This window comes from Ostrea edulis, chromosome 4 (assembly GCF_947568905.1).
Source record: "Ostrea edulis chromosome 4, xbOstEdul1.1, whole genome shotgun sequence".
In the NCBI taxonomy this organism is placed as follows: domain Eukaryota; kingdom Metazoa; phylum Mollusca; class Bivalvia; order Ostreida; family Ostreidae; genus Ostrea; species Ostrea edulis.
The window spans coordinates 63245931-63259048 of record NC_079167.1 but is presented as its reverse complement, the minus strand read 5'-3'; the positions used below and the strand labels follow the sequence as shown (position 1 = coordinate 63259048).

The window sequence follows — 13118 nt, the reverse complement described above, 5'->3', positions numbered from 1 at the left end:
GTCTCCTAGCTGGTAACCCCCTGTTTGTTGATTATATTTGTATTTGAAAGTGGTCATCTCATAAGCTTACAGAAAATAGAAAATGACTATCCAGAACGACTTATGAAGGTGTTCGGCAGGGAAATCTTATATTTTGGAGAAATTATTGGTTTTATACTCACTTTACATGGGAGGTGGTATGTACATAAAATCTATACACGCTTCAGGTGTCCGTGTACAACACGGGGTCAAGATCCTCTATTTCAAGTGCACTTAACTATCGTAAGGGTGTTTGAAACTATTCATGTAAGCCATGCCTTCTTTTTTTCCACAACATATTCCAGAACTTATAACAGTTTTTATAGCGGGAGCTAGAAAGGTCATCATCGAGGTCATCCGACGAGAAGTTTTATTTATTCATCATCGTTCGCAAAAATCTTTTTTTTATGAAATATTTTCCTTTGACACCAAGACAACTGATACGTAATCTTTAATCCGCCAGACACATGTAACTGATTGTTTAACCCTTACAGAAAGGTGAAGGTCTTTTCTCGATATGATTCGTAAACTTCTCTATTGCCAAGTTCTTATGAATTATTACATAGAGATTATTTGCTACAGCGGTTGAGGGGTAGATCGGGAGACTGATTATTTTGGAGCAGTCAGGCAAACAGACCAACTCGCCGGGAGATGAGGCATGTTTTTGTGCACTTAAACTCATCTTTCTCAAAAACCCGTGCGCCTAACGGAGAATGACAAAGATAAATGCTTTAATTACTATATGAGTTGATGCAGAGATGATTGTAAAACAAACAAAAACTCGTTGAACCTTTTGTTAAAAACATTATAGGTTCGCAGAAAGAGTGATGTACGGTACAGATCGTGTTTTCTAATATATACAATATACTTATGGTTCTCTCCTCTGATGTGTAAGAGCCAGAAAAATGAGAGGGGTTTGTAAACTGGGTCTGTAGACAGTTATCTGTTTGAGAGCAAAACTGCGTGCGAGATTCCCGACCGCAAGAAGGTGGTAGATCTGCGCATTTTCTAGGTATCTGCGACAATTACTCACACTGTGTCCGGAGTACATGTAACGTATTAGCCTGTATCAAACTGTAAACAAACTAAACATTTCCCTGGACCCTTGCTTGAGGATTATATTGTTGAACTCTATACCGTGTTTTGGGGTGGAAAAAGTATATCTCAGTCTCTGTTGGTTGTAAAGTTGCATCTACATGTATACAAAATTTCTGGTGTACTATTAGTTCTTCAATAATTTTAATGGATACATAAGATGTTTAAGCAATTTGTCGGAAACATCACAGACAGTTAAAGTATGAAAATGATTATTTGTAAATACTTATCTATCAAAGAGTATTTAGAAAAACATCCAAATTTCAAATACTAGTCCGCCAATGGAAACAGATGACCTTAAAAGATATGTATGCAATTTGGAACGTTATCACACAAAACCGATTCGTTATCATTAAACAGACGAAATAATTAAACACTTCAAAGATTTTGGGAAGAAATATACAGTTAGTTCATCGTTGACCCGTGCCCCAACACGAGCAGTGGGTACTCTGGTTCCTTCGACACCGAAACCTCCAAAGCTGACTTACGCGGGCAATATCGTGGGGTTTTTTTTTATGTCTGTAGAAATATAGGAATGGGTCTTCTAGTATTGTAACGTGTCCATCAGTGAATTACAGTTATGTGATTTCTGATATCTTCCCTATATCATATTAACGAACTTTTAACTGTTCACTAAATAATGGCGCTTCTATCACCAAAAATGTCTTTTAAAAAGCACTGCAATGATAAAGCACTATTTGATCCCTATTTTATGGAAGAAGAAACACGTACTATATTCATTCATAACCCATAAGGCGCCAACTTATTTCACAGTTATGCTCTAAGTTATCATCGTGACGGTCTGTGTTGGGAAAACACACTAATGGTTAGTAAGGACTGTCCTTAATTGTTATGGACTGAAGACAAGACTGGTCAGCGTGATCGACAGGACTTAGTGGTGCGGTTAACCACAGGGCAATTGGTCCCTCATGGATGTAAATAATTTGCTATCGACTGGCGACAGTGTTATTAGTACGAAAACAACAGATTTACTGCAAACTTAAAAAGAATGAATGCAAGTTGGTGGATTCGCATTGGGTATTCCATTGTTTATTACCAAGAACCGTTCATTTCATAGGTAGATCTATAAGACATTTACATAAAACTGACGGTACAAATGATTAACACTTACTAGAATATTTCCGGATTTACACATCTCGGGAAGGTTTTCATTTTATTTACAAATGAATAGTTTGAAAATTTGCATTTTTTATGTATAAAATAGTATTAAGAAGCAAACATTTACTTGCCACTTATAGATATGTCTTTTCAAGCTACCGTTTGCTGTTAGATTTTACGTTCTAATATATACGGTGTGCATCGGTTACGGAGTGATGTAGCAAATCGCTGACCACACGTAACAATTCTCAACTCTAGAGTGCATTGACTGATTCAGTGTTTCAGAATAGCACCTGCCCTCCAGCAAACAAGCAGGATACATCCCCCCACCGTGAATTCATTACTTCAAATCAAACAAAGTACAAAAGTAAAAATTCAAAAATCAACATTCTGCACGACTGCAGAAGGTACCGCTTCCTTTGAAATCTCTGCTATTTGTTCTCTGGCCATTTAACTTTCCGTTTCCCTAATCGTAATGTGTGAGTTTTAGCACGCTTCCAACTAATGACTTATCTATACCAATAATCAAGTGCGCGAGGTGATTTGCCATATTTTGTCGATCACATGTCGATGTTGAATTGACCTTTTTTATTTGGGGTTATGTGTCAAATTGTTATTTTTATTTACTAATGCCTGCCCAGAAAATTTAGAAATCAAACACTGTTGCGATACGTTATTTAACAGTTAATATAGAAGTGTGCTGGGTTGATATAGTTTCTGATCATGCATAAATGAATAAATACTATTACGCTCTAAGAAATATAGATAAAGATGAGTATCAATTTTCATTTGCTCTTAATCCTAATTTATATACAAACTAATTGTCGACTTTGTTGTGAAATTTTCTTTTATTTTTGTATATAAAAGCAATAAACGGCTACAGAAATTGCCGTTGGATACTCGTAGTCTGAGTGACTATAGTGACAAAACGAGACAATTGTCTGCCTTGCACTTCAATGAAACATCTTGTTATCTTTGTTAAATGCATTTCAAGTGCCCAGAAATTGAAGTGTTAAGAATTCTTTGAAAACTTTTCCAAGACTTTAAAAATCGTACGCGATGTAGGGTACGCGGTATGTTAGTAAAGTATTTGTTTAGAAATGTCTGAAATGCATTTACTTCAAATTAAAGTTTGTCATAAGATAAACAGAGAGTTCGATAAGAGAACAGGACTTTTTTGTAATTTCATTGATTATGACAAAGCTTATTTAAAATATTCTAATGTGATTTCCTTTGTCATTCATCTACAGTGTTAGTTTTCTAGCACATGAAATATGGTAGCCTTTGCAGTGAATCAGAGAGCGCTCTAAATGAATTGAATTATCGGTGTACTTAGATTTTCATAAACTTTCCGGATTATTCCGGAAAATACAATTGCAGAGGAATTATTGTTGAAATTCAAAATCCTGACTGTACAATTATGATTTCTCTACATAAATACTAATTGCCAATTAGTTAATTATGACTCATTTTAATTTTGATATGAACATATAATATCTTGGCTAGGATTCAACAGGTATTGAAAGTATCTCAAGGTTAGAAATGATTCTGTAAACTAACATGTTCCATGTTTCATTGATTAAATAAACATTTTATCCTAGTTACCACGATTTGGGCGATATCCCGTTTGTTTTGTTAATGTACCGCTAGACATCGTGGGCTTTGAAGGCAGGGTAACGTGAAATGAGGAACTCATAATAAAGATTTGCTTTTACAAGATCTGTGTTTATACTTCTTAAGCCAAACAGAAAACATTGGAATTGGGGAGAAAATAAAATATCGGTAATGATGTGACTTTTGCAAAAATCGGTCAGGTTTCAAAACATGCTTCCGTACTCGGTAACTTTGGAAACCTTGACCTCTCACGAGACTATGACAGCTGCATCTTGATATGCATGCATCCTTTTTCAGTCATCCTGACACAATTTGGTATATTAGACAAAATTCTGTATCATTTCCAACAAAAAATTCATCAACAATTCAGATCAATTAAATATAGAACTCAAATTTTTCTCAATAAGAAAATATACTCTGAATGTCAAATTGCAATTTTATCATCGTCTTTGATCACCAAGATGAGTTTTACACAACAGTCGTGATTTAATATGGATGTATATAAAGCACGAGCAATGTAAAGATTCTTCTCTTTTTTTTTCTTTTTTTTTTTTTTTTTGCATTATATACTATTTTTTTCTCGATAATTTTACATTCATTTAAACTGCAATGTAGGAGTGAAAAACAAATGACAATTTTTACCTCTTTGAAGTTGAATAACACGATTTGCTGATAACAAAATCACGACGGAAAAATTACGATGGGTCGCAACACCACAAAAAAATTGTATCTAATGGATCGTTGATATCATTTTAATATATGTTTGTCTAATACACAATTTCTTTCTTCATTTGACATGTTTCTTGAAAATGTTAGCCGTTGATTAAAAAGATATTAACAAATAATGTTTCAATTTTCATATTTGTTATTTAAAAAAGTAGAACGTCTGCCTGAGTCGTCTTGCTAATTTTTATTAGAAATTTAAATCAGGCAACAAACCACGGCGAACTTGGGACTTTTTAAATTTCTTATATGCGAACAAAACTCCTTTTTTCATTATTCCAGTGAAAACAAACAAACACACACACACAAAAATCAAGTAAAAGTATTGTATTTGGATGGTGAAATCATACTTCATATATGAGATGCTTTTAACAAGTCATGAAATGAGTGACGTTATGATTTGAACATATTTTATTGTATGAATATACAAAAGGATTGGTTACAAGTTCTAGCAACTTAGACAACCTCTCGTTGTGACGTTATGATCCACCGTAATTACACACACATAAGGTACGTGTGTTTTGGCCACTCTCATGTTCACCTAAAAAACAGGACTTTGAAATTCATACCCCAGAAATGTTCACATATCCCGTTACAGATGTAATGCATTAATAATAACAAAAAATGTTTTGGATATTCTATCAACGTTAATATTCATATTTTTGTTGTTGAAAATAACACCTTGCTGATTATATAATCAATGAAATGAACTGCCATCCCGCATTTACAACACTTTCAATGGCAAGGATAAATTGGAGTATTTTTACTACTGACAATGATGTATATGGTAAAATTGCAGTCAATATTTTTCCAAGCGAATCATGCGCCTCCATTGAATGTAGGACTGGAATGTTCCACCAAACGGCTCCCAATTTCCAAAACGGTGCACTATTCATGCCTGCGCCTTTTCCTGTATAACACCCGGTAGAAATTGCAATACATTATGCACATGTTCTCATTTTTCATAATTTCAATTTTCAATGTATTTCTTTGCAACATATGGAGTCATATTCATTCAAGCCTCAGTAAATCAAAATTCAGCAAATGCGTGGGCATCTATGTTTTTAATCTCTTCATTTGAAAGTTATTCATAATAAATGCCCACATTATGAATTTTTCCTTTTTCATGAATAATGAGACAGTTATACAGTCATATCGGTATCAGCTGATCAGAATTCCGTGCGCATGCGTGATAGAAATGTGAATCATGATATAACATTGAGATACCTGAGATGCTTATAATTGTATTTTCACCGTACATGTATTTGAAAAACAGGAAAGTTGATTAGGTATAAGCCAATCAGAATTCAGTGCAAGCGCATGCTCATGCAGTTTTAAATTCAGCACATATTTATATCATGTACTTACATCAACAATTCCAATTCGTTTCAGCGAATAAGACGAAAGTTATAAGTATTCAAAACTTAGCCAATCAGAATTTAGCATGCGTGCACTTAAGAGAACTATTTTGCGAATATTCCGAACACAGGTATATTTTAATTTTCATTGTATTCCAGTTTTAAGATCTATAAGATTATATCAATTCAAGTAATAGGTAATCAAAATGCAACGTATACATATACAGGTTTGTATTGTCCATAATACATTTTACAGCACTTTTTATACACCAACAACATTGACTTTATTATCATGATTAATAAGAAAATTATAAATGATTAAACTTTATTTTACTTAATCAGAATTTCACACGTGCTTAAAATAATGGTGATAGCACCAAATCATTGAACTTCTTGATATATGATATATCTTTAAGATATTAAAATAAAAAAGTAAAGGTACACCGAAAAAAAGACGCAGAGGAAAGAAAAACACAAGTTTCTGAACTACGTATATTGGGAACTTAATAACAATAATTACTAATATTAATACTATAGGTATGTTAGAACTATTCAAAATTTATATAATAGCAAAATATTCACAGGTCAGACCAGTGGAATATGGGGTTTTCACAATTTTAATTACATGTATAATAACTTTGATGGATACAATTGGATTTTACTGATGGAAAGTTACATTTTGAGCTGGTGCCTACTACTGGGTAAAAATTCTAACACTTAGAAGTAACCAGAGTAGATCTCTCTTTATAAAACAATGCAGGGTAGCAAAGCTGTCTTGGATTCGCCGAAGTACCATGCAATTTTTATCCATAATAATGGTTTATCGGGAATAAACCTTTAATTTCCTGTGAATTTTCGACAAACTTATCTGCAGTGTAATATTGCTGATTTGGCATTCCTGCTAAAATTAATTAACAATCTGCATTTCCCTAATCCACCATAACTGTTCCATCTAATCAAATTATGTCTATCAATTTGTTTGTTCTGACAGGCATGATCGATGGCACCACAAAACAGTCACAAAGAGGTGGCATTTTAGAAGACAGGGCGGACCCGCACATTGAGAATGGCCATTCTGGAATTTCGTTCGTCGCAGGAGAAGAGGTGTTCGCCCATTCAATCAGCTTCCTAAGCGACAGAAGCTTCTGCTTGTAAATTAAAACGTAATATGACAACTTTCATTACCTTAATTCAAGAGCAAAAAAGCATTTGGCATTTCAGTCTTCAACGATTCTGGTACGAGGGGAATGATCGCTACATTCCATTGGAGCAAGTGCAGAGGGAAAAATTGATATTGGCTTTTGAGTGATATTTAATGGTATTCACTTTAAAATCGAGGGCGTTCGGGATATTTCGATAAAACTCTCCAAACACCCTTCAAAACATGAAGAAAGTATCTATGATTTATGGGAAATGCAATAGCTTTCAAGATTTGGGATGCTCGTAAAAGAAAATTCAAAAGTTGGGTGATATACATATTAAACTGTTTGGTAACGATGTCTGACACAAGACAAGAAAAACATTCGACGACATTGATCTTATAAAGCATGAATCAAAAACCATTTGGAATTACCGTAGTCTTTCTTGGTGTTTATTGAATCTTTGCCTGAATTAAAGTCAAGGGAAAAAATCATAAAGCACTAATATTATTTTCAAAAATATGATACCATACGATGTTGCAAATACAAGACATATTTTTAATTCTTTAACACAATGAAATGTTTGGCTATATTATACATTTCTCGGAGAGCTACATACTGGTGTGTGTTTGTGTAGATTGTGTATAGCAAGACCACAACGTCCGACTCCTAGGGAGGAAGATGGAATAGCTTACAAATCTCGTCACACCTCAGTTCCATACGATGAATCGTATATCACACCATTCAAATCTCGTCACACCTTCTCATATCCATACGATGAATCGTATATCACACCATTCAAATCTCGTCACACATTCTCAGTTCCATACGATGAATCGTATATCACACCATTCAAATCTTGTCACACATTCTCAGTTCCATACGATGAATCGTATATCACACCATTCAAATCTCGTCACACATTCTCAGTTCCATACGATGAATCGTATATCACACCATTCAAATCTCGTCACACATTCTCAGTTCCATACGATGAATCGTATATCACACCATTCAGCACAGTATCGTTTAGACGTTTTCATGGTTTGTATGTTGAAAACAGAAAGGAAAACCAACTGCCTTAAATTACAATGAGAAAACAGTCATAAAAAATAAATGTTTATTCGGTATATACATGAAAGGCGAAGATAACGAACAGTGATCAATCTCATAACTCCTGTAAGCAATACAAAATAGATAGTTGGGCAAACAAGGACCCCTGGACATACCAGAGGTGGGATCAGGTGCCTAGGAGGAGTGAGCATCCCCTGTCGACCGGTCACACCCGCTGTGAGCCCTATATCCTAATCAAGTAAATGGAGTTATCCGTAGTCAAAATCAGTGTGTCAAGAACGGCCTAACAATCGGTATGAAACATGTCAGACAGCATTTGACCCAATGATAGGTTGTATTGACGAACTATATCGTTATAACAACCATAGAATTTGCGAAATGCTGATTTCAATCGAGACTGTTGAAACCCCTGTACCATCAACTTGTTTGTCAGTACCGTAGCTTGCCTCGATTTAAAAACTGACTATACATAGAACAAGCTCTTGCGTATCGAATCAGTTGAGAGATATAAACACCATATGCAGGTGATAATGGAATACCTACATACAAACATACATACATAAATACCAAGGATAGCCCATGAAAGCTCGAAAGCTTATTTCCAATGGGGTCCTTTGATTCACGGATGTTTGCGCTAGGGGGTCATTTATGTGGGAGGAAACCGGAGTACCCGGAGGAAACCCACGTGTCCGAGTGGGCGACCGCCATACCCTCTCACGTACAACCACTTCCGGTCATGGGGATCGAACTCGGATCGCAGCGGAAGTTGCACCCCGGTTCATTTTGGAAAAGAAGAGAGACGCCTTAGAGAGAGACGCCAGTTAAATAACTGGCGGTCGCCAAATAAATTTATAGTGACGGTCACTAGATAAATAAGTGGCGGGCGCCAGATGATAAGTGACAACCTACACTTAAAAGAAGAGGCGACCGCCTATTAAATTGATATCAAGCCAATACTATAGCACCTACCGGCTACCGTAAGATTCAGTAATTGGTAAACTGAAGTCGCCGAGATGACTTTTGTTAAACCGATAAATGGAAAACACCATCGACTCTATGAATAATGAATTGCACTTTTAGGGAAACGAAAAAACTTTGCAGACAGTCTAGATAACTTGAAAATGAGTACAATGCAATAATTACTACATATTCAAATGATTGTTATGCCTAATGAAATAAAGGATTTTCCCCCAATATTTCTCATGATATCGTGATGCATCCAAAACTTTTCTCTTTTTATTACATTTATGAGAAACAGACACCAAAGAGCACAAGAATCCAATATCATTTAACGAACCATTTCATAAATGGAAAGCGCGCACCCCATCTAATGCACATGTATTATGCAAGTGATTTAGAGACCCATTCATATTTCCTGTTATCCTGTTAGATTTATTGAAAATTAGCAATGTTCATTCATTCTTTGACAATCAATATTGCTAGTATTATCTAATAGTCAAACACCGCCAAGAATTTTATCAAGTTAAGATATTATTAAAAGTTTCCCACACACAAGGATAAGATGCAAACAAATATGCTTCAAAGTATTAGGGCAGTATTTTAAGTCGAATGTTAATTAACGTGTTTCATACCAAACTTTGCATACTGATTTTGACTACGGATAAATGTGTTTACCTGATCAAGATATAGGACTCACGGCGGGTGTGCCTGATTAACTAGGGGTGCGTACTCCTCCTAGACACCTGATCCCACCTCTGGTGTTTCCAGGGGTCTGTGTTTACCCTACTCTCAATCTCGTATTCTTTTTAGGGTTTATGAAATGAATCAGTTTGTTATCTTTACATTTTCATATACATATTCTACACTTTGTCGATTTATCTTGCAATATCTTGTCCTTAGAATTTATTTTTAGATTAAAAATGTATGGACATTTCATCAGAGACAGAGAGTTCATCCCCTGGCGTGGGTGTTTCCTTCGGACTATCCAGATTGATACGTCATTCACTAATTGTCATACTATTTTTCCCACCTATATAATTCTTAATGAATACAGATTTATTGAGCAAATGAGGCTGTTTTGGCAAATTGCTTCGTCATTTTATGGAATTAATCATGCCGACAGTAAATAAACACGGTTTCCATTATCTCAAAATAGAGACTAATTATCTGATTTTAGACTCCCAAGCGATAAATCAACATTCCATTGGAGAAATTGATACATCCTGGTCAAAACCAAATTTTACGACCAAAGTTTCTGTAAAGTTTCATTTCATTGTTTTCGTAGTGTACCTTTCATAGAAATCACGATATTTGTTTGAAATAGATAGAAGGGTACATGTTCCAAAACGAGATCTGACTCAAGATAGGAAATGACGTCATTAAATTTTGTTTGAATCCTTGAATGTGTTTCAAAATATATTTACACTGACATCTCAAATTAGAGAGGATGTTAGTGCTTCTAAAAATTGCCTGTCCAGTTTAGAATTAGATTTTTTCGTCATGTTCAATACTGTATCATAACCATTTTCCACTATTCAAAGCCTTCTAGTCTAGTGAATATGGGAATTTTATGCCTTGCAAGTCTATAAAAATCCGGCAACACTTGCTGTTTTACGGAAGTCTCACGACAAAAGTTTTTCTTAAGATATCCTCAACTGTCTTCAACGTCGGCTTCAATTTGTCTGCTGTCCTGTGAAGACAAAAGTAAGCCAGGTAGTCACGGACTCGGTAAATATTTCAGACCCGGAACAGAAGACACCGTGTACAAAAAAAAAACTACTAAAATACCTCAGCTCTCTCTTAAAGACGTTTAACCACAAGATCCTGAAAGTTGTCAGACTTCTTAAACTCTAGTTTAGGTGTGAGATCTGAGCCTGGTAGATGATGCCATAATGCATCAGTTTTGATAAACAGCTTTCAAGTTGTTGGATAATTTGATCCATGTAAGACGACGTTTTCAGACGATAAGACCGGACATCTAAACGACTTCAGTACTTGAGAGATCGGGTTCATCTTCCTCAAGAAAACCCTGTCTAAGTATGAACGATATCAAGCGAAGCTAGTTTCGACATTTATGCGTGCATTACACTGCGTTTAGTAATGACCCCTTGGTGATATGAAACAAATAACTAATTGTTAACTTATGAATCTAGACGTTGCAACCTATTGTTTCAAGATGCGGTGAGATGATGAAATAATTGTCTGTAAATAGTGACAAAAACTTGTGTCTATGATTTTAGAATAGACACAGACGAAAACCTTACTTTGTTTTAGTAGCAATTCATTTTTTGGTAATTCATAACGTCTTTGCACTTTCGTTAGATTCATCGTGCCGACGTTGGGGTCCTCTAATGACGTCATCGAAATATGCGTGGGTTGCAGACGTTTTATTTCATCAGTCAGATGGACGACGAAAATGTAAACAATTACCATTGAGTCTATTCTTATTAACTGTTTATGATCGTTGTTTTCTATTATCTATGAATTTTGTTTATTTTAAACGCAGTTGAACACGTGCAATAGCAAACATACACTTTTAGTTCATTAAATAATGAAAAATGAAAGCATACAACCTATCACTGGGTCGAACACTGTCTGACGATATTTTATACGTAATTGTTAAGCCATTTTGAGCATACTGATTTTGACTACGGATTACTCCGTTTACCTGATCAAGATGTAGGGTTCACGGCGGGTTTGACCGGTCAACAGCGGATGCTTACTTTTCCTAGGCACCTAATCCCAATGTCCGTGTTTGCCTATCTTAATTTTGTATTCTTTATTGAATTTATGAGATTAATCCCTGTTCGTTATCTTCACTTCTTCATTGATTATTGAACCAAAATATTGGACAAATACAAGCACATGTTTTTCTTTCATAAAATTTGTGGTCACTCCATATGCATCTTTAATCAAAACTGAATAAACTAATCAATTCTACAATTTGAAACATTTGCAAGTTGCAAGACACTCACTAAACCGCAGGAAAAACTTTACAAAACTTCGCTGGCTGCGAATACAAGACATGCGCAAGTTAAGAAAGTACATTTTCTGTTCTTATCCGGAAAGAATGATTTGTAATATGATGGCTTCTGGCAGCATCCAATTGACTTGTTCTTAATTTAGGAAATCCCCCTGCGATTTTTCTCCGGCAGGTATGAGCCGTTAACGTTGTATAATGGTGCATCACAGCAATTGCAGCATTCAGCTGCAATCATGTCGACATTGCATATTTATGGAAACTTGAAGTGTAACTTCGAATGTCGAAGACATATTTTCATAGAATCAAGAGGGATTGAATTAAGAACGCACGCAATATGTCTCTTTTTATTTCTTTTAAAACCATAGAAGCTTTTTGAAACTCTTTGAAACTATTTTGATGAAAACCGCATATTTTGCAATGGAAAACATGAAATAGATGTTGTAAGACCTTTCACTAATTAGGCTGTGGTATAAGTATCATAAATGCATACAATTACGCACGTTTTTCAATGAAAGATTCGTTCTTTAGTTGTGCTGCAGCAGGTACATATGTACTTTAACAATCGGAACATCGCTCGGTTTTTTCCGTCACACGTGGAATTGATGTTCGGATTTGAAATTTTTACATGCGTGAGAAAAGTGACGTCACAATAGCCTCGCCATGCCCGGTCATTAAGAATCCGTAATGTATAACAGTAATACATTACGGATCCGTAAAACACCCCTTGCGGCATTTCCGATTCTACTCACATATATCAATTTAAATCTAAGCATAGCTTTGTACTTTTCCAAGTTTCATGTTTTCAATGACGTTGCAATGTTTAAAAAAAACAACAACAAATAAATGATATATCTCAGTGAAATATAGCAGCGTAAATCTTGACCATGATCAATGTTCCTATCTAGTCCCCGAGATCGCAATCGACAAAGCAATCTATGCGTTTATACCACATGTACATAGATCTAAATTTCGTATGTGTATATCGCGTATATTTCGTTTATGCACTCTAACAATAAAACGCTTCCTTGACAATAT

General features: G+C 35.2%; 1 long non-coding RNA gene across 1 annotated transcript in view; it reads left to right on the top strand.

The window, feature by feature from the left end:
- LOC125669407 (uncharacterized) overlaps positions 1 to 7489 on the top strand; it is a 23067-nt gene extending 15578 nt beyond the window's left edge. Inside the window, exon 3 of the long non-coding RNA XR_007367851.2 lies at positions 6919 to 7489. This is a non-coding gene — a long non-coding RNA (uncharacterized LOC125669407). The remainder of the gene's footprint in view (positions 1 to 6918) is intronic.
- The last annotated feature ends 5629 nt before the right edge of the window (positions 7490 to 13118 follow it).